Source organism: Pan paniscus, chromosome 3, assembly GCF_029289425.2.
Source record: "Pan paniscus chromosome 3, NHGRI_mPanPan1-v2.0_pri, whole genome shotgun sequence".
Taxonomy (NCBI): Eukaryota; Metazoa; Chordata; class Mammalia; order Primates; family Hominidae; genus Pan; species Pan paniscus.
Genome location: NC_073252.2, coordinates 101,933,242 through 101,943,386, shown reverse-complemented (window position 1 = coordinate 101,943,386; position 10,145 = coordinate 101,933,242). Strand labels below are relative to the sequence as shown.

The 10,145-nt window shown below is 34.9% G+C and overlaps 1 long non-coding RNA gene across 2 annotated transcripts in view; it reads right to left on the bottom strand.

Moving 5' to 3' along the window:
- LOC117980022 (uncharacterized) overlaps positions 1-10,145 on the bottom strand; it is a 41,097-nt gene that overhangs the window by 5,034 nt on the left and 25,918 nt on the right. Inside the window, exons 2-4 of one of the 2 annotated variants that reach the window (XR_004671148.3) lie at positions 7,018-7,122; positions 5,516-5,691; positions 4,823-5,015 (exon numbers count right to left, since the gene is read on the bottom strand). This is a non-coding gene — a long non-coding RNA (uncharacterized LOC117980022). The remainder of the gene's footprint in view (positions 1-4,822; positions 5,016-5,515; positions 5,692-7,017; positions 7,123-10,145) is intronic. The other variant, XR_004671147.3, reaches the window with a different exon arrangement.

The window sequence follows — 10,145 nt, the reverse complement described above, 5'->3', positions numbered from 1 at the left end:
AAAGATAAAATGAGATGGTGACATGAATTTGACAAGAAGAAGGTCAATGAAAGTATTGATAATGATAGGAGTCAAATTTCATTAGTTTGTATAACAAACAGGAGACAAATAAGAGAGGGAATATCCTCCTAGAAATTTGGCAATACAGGCAAAAGAGAAATGTAGCTCCATGATTAGCAGGTAATAAAGTAGCAGAAAGAGTTTAGCTTCACCAAAACACTCAATCCCTCTATATTTAATTCTTTCTCTTTCAGTGCAGGCATGATTGTCTCCTCATTATTAAGTCATCAATATAATAACTACTTTCTTAGAAAACATTACTCTTTCCCTGGAGGACATTATTTAAGCCAGGCACTGAAAGACAAACATCACATGTTCTCATTCATTTGTGGGGGCTCAAAATTATAACAATTGAACTCATGGAGATAGAGAGTAGAATGATGGTTGCCAGTGGCTGGGATGGGTAGTGGGGGGAGTGGAGGAAGTTGCAGTGGTTAATGGGTACAAAAATGTAGTTGGATAAGATGAATAAAGTATTCTATCTGATAGCCCAACAGGGTGATTAAAGTCAACGATAACTTACAGTACTATTTAAAATAACTAAAGGAGTATAGTTGGAATGTTGTAACACAAAGAAATGATAAATGCTTGAACTTACCAATACCCCATTTATCCTGTTATTATTACACATTGTATGCCTTTATCAAAATATCTATGTACTCCATATATAATACATATATATATATACCCACTCTCTACTTATACAAATTAAAAATAAATTTTTTAAAATTATTAATGAACTAAACACTCCAATCAAAATCCACAGATTCAAGAATGGTTTAAAAAATAACTATCTATGAGCTATCTACAATAATTACATTTTAATATAAAGACACAGTAAAAAGGAAATGGAGAAATGAAGATATACCAGAGGCTGGTTAATGGGATAAAAATACATTTAGACAGAAGGAATAAGATTTAGTTTGTCGTAGTACAGTAGGGTGACTTTAGTTAACAATAATGTATTGTATATTTCAAATAGCTAGAAAATACGAATTGGAATGTTCCCAACATAAAGAAAAGATAAATATTTGAGGTGATGGATATCCCAAATACCTTTGATCATTAAAGATTGTATGCATGTATCAAAATATCACATGTACCACCAAAGTACAAACAACTATTACGTATGAATAAAGAAAGAGACTTGAAAAAAATAAAAAATGTGAGAGTTGTGCCCATTATGATATTATGTAATGTGGACTAAAAAGGGTAACAGTAGATTCAAAAAGTGTTTCATAAAGATGAAAACAAGTCAAAATATCAGGAAAACAGTAATCATAAATATTTATGCACCTAATAGAGCTTTCAAGTGCAATAACAATATTTCAGGAATTAAAAGTTGAAATAGAAAATTTCTTCCTAATACTATGAGATTTTATCACCCTTTCTCAGCAATTGATAGAACAATCATTAAACAAATCATCAGTAGAAACACAGAAGATATACAAAACAGAGTCAACCCTCTTAACCTATTTTCATAAAACATTATACCTAACAAGTTCAGATTACACATTATTTTAAGTACACTTGATATAATCACCAAGATAAACCATATGTTGAGTGATAAGACAAGTTTTAGTAATTTAGAGGTTTCAGCTTATAAGATTATATTTATTAAAATTGAATTAGAAGAACTGGAAGTATGAGATGCTATGTTCTACAACAATGCTAACCAAATTTTCTATGGTGGTGGAAATGTCTTATATCTTCAATGTCCAATATAAAAGACATAAGTATATTTGGTTATTGAGCACTTGAAATCTGACTAGAGTAATAGAGGAACTAAGTTTTTAAAATTTTGCTCAATGTTAATTTTTTATATTTTAAAGCTACAAGACCAAATTACATTACCCCAAAATTCATATGTTGAAGCCCTAACACCCCAATGTGACTTTATTTGGAGATAGGGACTTTAGGAGATAATTAGGCTTACATGAAGTAATAAAGGTGTAACCCTAATCCAAGAGAATTAGTAGCCTTATAAGAAGAGGAAGAGAGAGATTTCCCCTGCACACATCAAGGAAAGGCCATGGGAGAACACAGCAAGAAGGTGGCCATCTGCAAGCCAGGAGAGGAGCCTCACGAGAACCAAATCAGCCAAAGCCTTGATCTTGGACTTTTAGTCTCCAGAACTATAAGAAAATAAATTTCTATTGTTTAAGACATCCAGTATATAATATCATGTGATGGCAGCCCAAGCAGTCGGGTACATTTAATTTTGAAAGTTCCATGTGGCTATTGCCTACCATACTTCATAGAGCACTTCATGTGAATGCTATTACACCAATATATATATGATCTGCTCTTCCATATATACAGATATTGAGTTGCCTTTACTATAAATATAACTATATATGTCAATATAGTCACTTTCATTATTATTCTTTCAACTCCTTATGTGATTGATCTCCTGATTTGACAGTTCAGGGTAAATATACATGGTTATTCAATTGGAAAGTACCAGCCAATACATTTGGACCAACATTTCAAGTGAAAGCCTTATTTGTACATCAATCAATCTTATGAAATTCTCTAAATTTGAAGAAGAAGCAACAAGTACCTATCATGGTTTGGCATACATTTTTCAGGTTTGCAGTTATATTAAGAAAGTGAATTAAATGATAAATGGAAAAGTAATGTGAGAGCTTACTATTCAACATATTTATTTTCTCTTTTGGAGTAGACTTGAGGTCCCATTCACTGTTCGGAATACAAAATACTCTTTGTCCTCAAAAGAAGATGCATTATATTTATTAGACTATGCTCACCACCTTGGTGATGGGATCATTTGTATGCCAAGCCTCAGTGATACACGATTCACCCATGTAACAAACCTGAACATGTACCCCCTGAACCTAAAATAAAAGCAGGAAAAATATGATAAGCATAAAAAATATAATTTTACAACAGAAAATCTCTATACTTGTAGGAAGGTGTTTAAGCTGTTATGGTTATTGGCCTCTTTGAACCAAGGTCCTTTTTCTGTCACTGTTGCCTGATGATATATGTGACTATCCCCTGGATTTGTTTACCTATTTGTTGTTCAGTCATATGAGGGATCAGTTCTTCAATTAGTTGATTTCCAAGCTTTTTACTAATCTTAGTTTTTTTTTTCGTTTTTTTTTGAGACGGAGTCTCTCTCTGTCCCCAGGCTGGAGTGCAGTAACGTGATCTCGGCTCACTGCAACCTCTGCCTCCCAGGTTCAAGCAATTCTCCTGTCTCAGCCTCCCTAGTAGCTGGGACTACAGGCGCGTACCACCATGCCCAGCTAATTTTTGTATTTTTAGTAGAGACAGGTTTTCACCATGTTGGCCAAGATGATCTCAATCTCTTGACCTTGTGATCCACCTGCCTTGGCCTCCCAAAGTGCTGGGATACAGGTGTGAGCCACCGTGCCCAACCAATCTGTCTTAGTTTTATTGTCCTTACTTACACAGGGGTCACTACTAAACTACATCCATTGTGATCAGATGATATTGATGTTCCAGCATATCTGGATGGATTTCCAAAAGCATAAAATCACAGACACTGACACAAATACTGAAATAGTGTTTGGTACCTGGACTGACATGGACGTCAGAGATATAACAATCACTTTAAAGAGTTAAACACAGCTACAAATCATGTCTAAATTTTATCAAAATTGGAAATAGAAACAACTAGTGAATTAGAGGAATTCTATAAGATAATACACTACGTTTGTCTGAACCTAGAAATCCATTTTGGTGAAGCAATCAGTCATTGGCTTGTTGTTTTACTATGTACAGAATGCCTACTGTTCTAGGAAATATGTCTTTATTTGACAAACCTTAAAAGATTGAAACTTTAATCTTGATTAACAGTGAAGGCTTCTTTCTCTCTCCCTGTAGGGTTGGCAAAAGCTAGAGACTTGCAGTTAGAGAGGAAAATTCTGGTTGACTTCTGCACTTTACAACTTGCTATGCTACTCTTCCCCTCTCATCTTGCTGCTTGCTGTTTTTGACTGCAGAGTTGAAACATTGGGGAATTAAAGAAAGAAGTTCAGATGTGTGCTATCTCTTGTCCAATGACACGTTCTCTGGCTTTGAAGATTTATAATGTTGACTTTTCTCCTATGCGTTCTTTTTTACTGAGGATCTCTTACCTGCAAGAGTCAACCTCAGTCTGTCCAGGGTTTTCATTCACTTCATCCTCACTCTCGAGCTACCCAGCAACAGTACCTACAACTTCCTTTTGCTGAGGGTCAGTAACCCCAAGAGCTGTCCTCTTAAACAGATATTGCAGATCATATACTAACACTACTACTCTCTTAGGTCATGTCTGATGCATGTAACACATGCACATCCCTTGTTCAACCAACTCTGGAATCAAAGCTAAAACATTATTTGCAGCTTACCTTTTCTTTGCTGGGCTCTAAGAGCAGCTAATTTTGGTAGTTCATTGTGTCCCTCAAATGCATGTGGTGTATACCAAAGGTTCTCTTTAAAATCTTTTCCCTAGGTTCATGAATGATGGAAATCTCATTATATAAATAGCTCTTTTTTAATACTCTTTGTGTGGTGAGGGGCTGAAAGTTGAATAATCTTTATTTTTCTACCTTATTAAATTTTAGTCTCACTTCTCATTTTCAAATGTATTAATAATATCAGTTAGATGTTCCAATATATACTTACATTTTAGCATCAATTTAACATAAATATTTTAAAATGTTGCAGTGTCCCCATGGCTTAGTCATCAGACTTCGACTCCATGCTAAGCTCACTCTTTAAATAATCTTACCTAGTCTCAGTCATCTGATCAATCCATATCTTCACTCTGAGCCCTCTTTTGTGTTCCATTCTTTCCTTCCTTTCTTTCTTTCTCTCTTTCTTTCTTTTCTTTCTTTCTTCTTTCTTTCCTTTTTTTTTTTTCTTTGAGGCAGAGACTCTCTCTCCAACTCTCCAGCTGCTTTTCAACTTCTCCACCTGGAGATCTAACAGCAGTTTTAAAATAAGCAGGAGCTAAACAATGGGTACACATGGATAAAAAGATAAAAATAATAGACACTGGGGACTCCAAAAATGGAAAGGGAAGGAGAGAGGAAGGAAGGGAGGGGAGTGAGGGTTGAAAATTACCTACTGGGTACAATGTTCACTATCTAAGTGATGGGTACATTTGAAGCCCAAACCCCAGCATTACAAAATATATCCATGTCACACATCTGCACATGTAACCCCTGAATCTATAATAAAAAAAAGCTCTGAGAAATTTTATAAATAAATAGAATAACACAGCTACTGACACAAATATAATTTAATTACCCCCAAACCTGTTTGTCTCATGTTTGTCATGCACGCTGTTTCTTCATCCAAAAGCCTAGGGGCTATATTTAATGTACAAATGGATTATATGAAGCTCATGCTTCGAATGGATTCTCCTCTCTCTGAGAACAGCATCCAAACTTCTTATAGTATAATAAAAGACAATACATACTCTGGCATAATTTCTTTTCACCCTGGGATTTCTTCATCTTCTATCAGCCATTTCTGTCACATTACCATTTCATGTGTTGTTTTCTCTGCCCCACACTCTCTTCTCTAGATATCTTCATGGCTTCCTTCTTGCTTTATTTCAAGATCGTGATTAACTTTCCTCTTCTGAGAGCCTGTCTTGGAGCAAGTTATTTAAAGTAATACACACCTCATACTGTAGATCATTCGCTGAATGTTTTTTATACAATTTTCTGTATATTGTTTATTTATTTATTATATATCAACTAGAATTTAAAATCTCTGCATGTAGGCCCTTTATTGTTTACTATTTGCATCATATGAAAAATTTCTATTTATGATTCATAAGCAATAAATTAACATTTTTAGGAATTGATTTTATAAAAGAAAATTTCTAGCATAATTTAAGTGAAATCATTTTGATAATATTTGTATATTAATTACATTTTTATATATGATTTTCAAGGGCTATATCCTATTAAGAAACTATTTGCAGTAGCCATTATAAATTTAAAATATTTTAAAAATATATCATGCAATATTACCTTATCACAATGGTAAATTTTACTACCTTTTTCTAATTGATTACCTTTGCTATTTCAAACATCTGTTTTTAATATTTGCCTCCTGGGTCAAAATAAAACAAACAAGAACAGATATTTGAAAGTAGAGTTGCCAAAAAGTACATCTGTTCTGGGGGACACAGATAATTCACTTGTATTTTGATTAGTAAAACCTTTCAAAAATTAATTTTCTTCAAATAATAGAACATATACTTTCAGATCAAATGTCTCTGATGAAGTAATGAATATTTTATTTCTCAGATGGGTTTCAACAAAACACAGAATACACTTTTTTTCAGTCAGTAGATGAAAACATAGTAAAATAAAACTCAAGAGTTCATTTGCTGAATTAAAATTAAGATAATCTGCAACCATGATAGCAACAGTGACTTTTGCTATCCTAAAATTACAAAGTTGGGAAGTTGTAGAGCTCTTTTGAGTAATGAGCCGAAGATTTGTCAATTCAATAAAAGTCCCCATATGAACTCAAAACACATAGTTTTAACAAATATAGGAAAAAATATATATTTTAATATATCAAAATTTAGTAATTTGGTAAGTCTATATTAAATACTAGTTAAAGTTCATTATTTTGAATAATATATATTTCTAGAGCTCTCTCTCTGTCTTCTGTCTCTCTCTCTTTATATCTATGTATGTGTCTATATATTTATATATAAAGAGATAAATCAATATACACATTCACGTATAATACTTTCTTCTTGAAGCAGATACATTTATTACATTATTTATATTTACACATATTGAATGCAAGTTGAAAATAATTGTCACCTTCAGAAGACAGAATTTAAAAAGATACACACAGATTAACAGTAAACTGAAATAAAACATAAATGATTGTCCTAACTGATATTATTCTTAATCTTTTATTCTAAGGTTTATAAGAACTTTTAAAAATCACCTGAAAAAAAGAGCTCCTTTGGGTTTTTGTAGAGGTAGTTACTCCTGCTTCCTTAATTTCCATTATAGATTTAAGTAAAATATGAATTGACCTGAAAGTAGGGAACTGAAATTTAAAAAGAAAAAAAGGAAACTGAAAAATTGAATTTTAAATAACCAATATGTATTTGATATTGTTTGTTATCTAGAGGGAAAATAATTTAATTTCTCTTTTTCCATCTCTACTTCCCATGGAATTTAGGTAATTAGTAAATTACCTAAAAGTTTTTCCAAACTTCCTGATGTACCTCCTTTCATTGTAATTACATTCACAAATACTACTTTTGGAAACAATAACTATTAAAGCATATAGCCAGGAGTTGTTACAGAAAAGACTGGCTTACAGTGTTTTTATTTTTTATATTGACCAAATCTGTCACTCGAATGACAGATTTTAAAAACATGCACTTCAATAATAGTTCAAATGTCACAATATTTTATTCAACAGTTACACTCTATCTTCCTTAAGTAAACAAAATTTTAAAGCTAAAATGTGATCTAGAACATAGATAAGTCAATTAATTATACAGCAGAAAGGATAGGTACTGAAGACATAGCTAAACGTCTTTTTGGTTGTCACTTAATTCAAATTATCTCTACCTGCACCCCCAAGTACCCCCAATTATGCAATGTAAAGCAATTGTGAAATATGATGCACATAAAAATGCATTGAATTGAAGTTAATCGCTACTGTCTCATTTTCCTTTTAAAAAATTGAGGTGACTTCCATTTGCAGTTCTGACAGAATAGCGTGTAGCATACCAAAACTCCTTCATGAACTCGAAAGCAAGATTTTAAAAAAAAGGCTTAAACAGTTCAAGAACTTCAGAAATAGCCAGAACTTGAGTATATAGAGAATATTTAGTAAGATAAAAGTAACAATCAGAAAATTGCCCAAGTCAGGCAGAGATGAAGGCTGCAAGCTGATAAAGGCAAGACACCTAGCAGAGATTTCGTCAAATTCATGGGCCTGAAAAACACAAATTAAAAATCAGAGTTCCTAATGGTAGCAAAACTGGTAGAGCTACAATCTCTGAGAAAAGAGAAATTTAGGGAAGAGATTCAGAGAATTTTTCTCTCCAAGTATGTGCCAAATTCTTAAACTCCTCAAAGTAAGAAATTAAGAAGGCATACAGAAAGAATCTTTTAAAAATGGCACTTAAAACCACTTCCTGGTATTGAGGAAACAAAAATTGAGGTTCAGGATCTTGCAAATATTAGGGACCTTAGAATGTACCTGACCATTTACATTGGAAGTCCTGGAGGGTCATAGGAGTGAGGTCAAACACAGGAAGGCTATCCCTGTTGAAAACTTCAAACTAGCCTTTTGTCTGATAACTTTGTGACTCAATATACTTAATCAAGCCTCCTGTCCTTCAGAAGATAAAGTGAATAAACATTGGGTGAAGCCAACACCATCTGGAGCCTCTAAAATTATTCATATGTGTTATCTGGCATTCTTACAAATTGGGGAAGGGCCAAGATGGCTGACTAGAAGCAGCTTAGGTGCATGGTTCTCATGGAGAGGAAGCAAAGGGGTGAGTAACTACAGCACTTTCAACAGAAACATCCAGGTACTCACACTGGTACTAATCAAGGAAACAACTCCACCCATGAAGAACTGAGGAAAGCAAAGCAGGACGATGGCTCACATGTGGCCAGGGGAACCTTTCCCACCCAGGTATGTGGTGAGTGAATGCATGACCCCAGGATACCATGCTTCTCCATGGATCTTTGCAACCCTCGGATCAGGAGATCCCCCTCATGAATGCACTCCACCAAGGCCTTCAGTTTGACACACAAAGCTATATGGAGTCTCCACAGAGCAGCTGCTTAGGTGCTCACAGAGACCCAGGAGCGTTAGATACTCTGGATTTCTGGGCATCCCAGCAAAAGTAACTGCAACTCAAATAAAGCAAGAGGTTAGACCCCTGTGTGTACCCCTAGGAAAGATGCTAAATTCAGAGAGCTGAGCAGTGACAGTCTGTGGGCCCCACTTCCATGGCACCTCACAGGGCAAGATACCCTGGATTGGAATTCCAGCCAGCCATCAGTAGCAGTAGCAGTGTTGCACCTTCCTGGGATGGAGCTCTTGGGGGGAGGGGCAAGCCACCATCTTTGCTATTTGGGCAATTTAGCCATTCCAGCCTGCGAACTTTGAAAAGCCCAACTCAACCGGGCAGAAGCAGTACCACAGCACAGCACAGCACAGCAGCTCTACAAAAGTGTGGCCCGGCTGCTGCTTTAAGCAGGTCCCCAATCCCATTCTGCCCTGGGCAAGACCTCCCAACGGGGGCCTCCAGCCACCACCACCACTGTTCTCTGGCTTACAGAGATTTGAAAAGTCCCATGTACAGAGCTCCCAGAGGGAGGGGCAGGCCTCCACCTTTGCTGTTTGGATGACTTAGCAGTTCCAACCTTAGGCTCAAAATAAAGGGAGGGAGGAAAAATCTACCAAGCAAATGGAAAACAGAAAACAAAAACAAAAACAGTGGTTGCAGTCCTAGTTTCTGACAAAACAGATTTCCAACCAACAAAAATTATAAAAGACAAAGAAGGGCATTATATAATCCTAAAGGGTTCAATTCAAGAAGATCTAACTATCCTAAATGTATATAAACCCAACACAAGAGTACCCAAATTCATAAGGCAAATTCCTAGAGACCTTCAAACAGACTTAGACTCCCACACAATAATAGTGGGAGACTTTAACACTGCACTGAAAATATTAGATGAATCATTGAGACAGAAAATTAACAAAGATATTCAGGACCTGAACTCAGCACTGGATCAAATGAACCTGATAGATATCTACAGAACTCTTCACCCAAAAACAAAAGAATATACGGTCTTCTCATTGGCACATAGCACTTACTTTAAAATTGATCACATAATTGAAAGTAAAACACTCCTCAGCAAATGCAAAATAACTGAAATCATAATAGTCTCTCAGAACACAGTGCAATTCAATTCGAAATTAAGACTTACAAATTCACTTAAAACCATACAATTAAATGGAAATTGAATAACCTGCTCCTAAATGACTTTTGGATAAATAATGAAATTAAGGAAGAAATCAAGTAGTCTTTG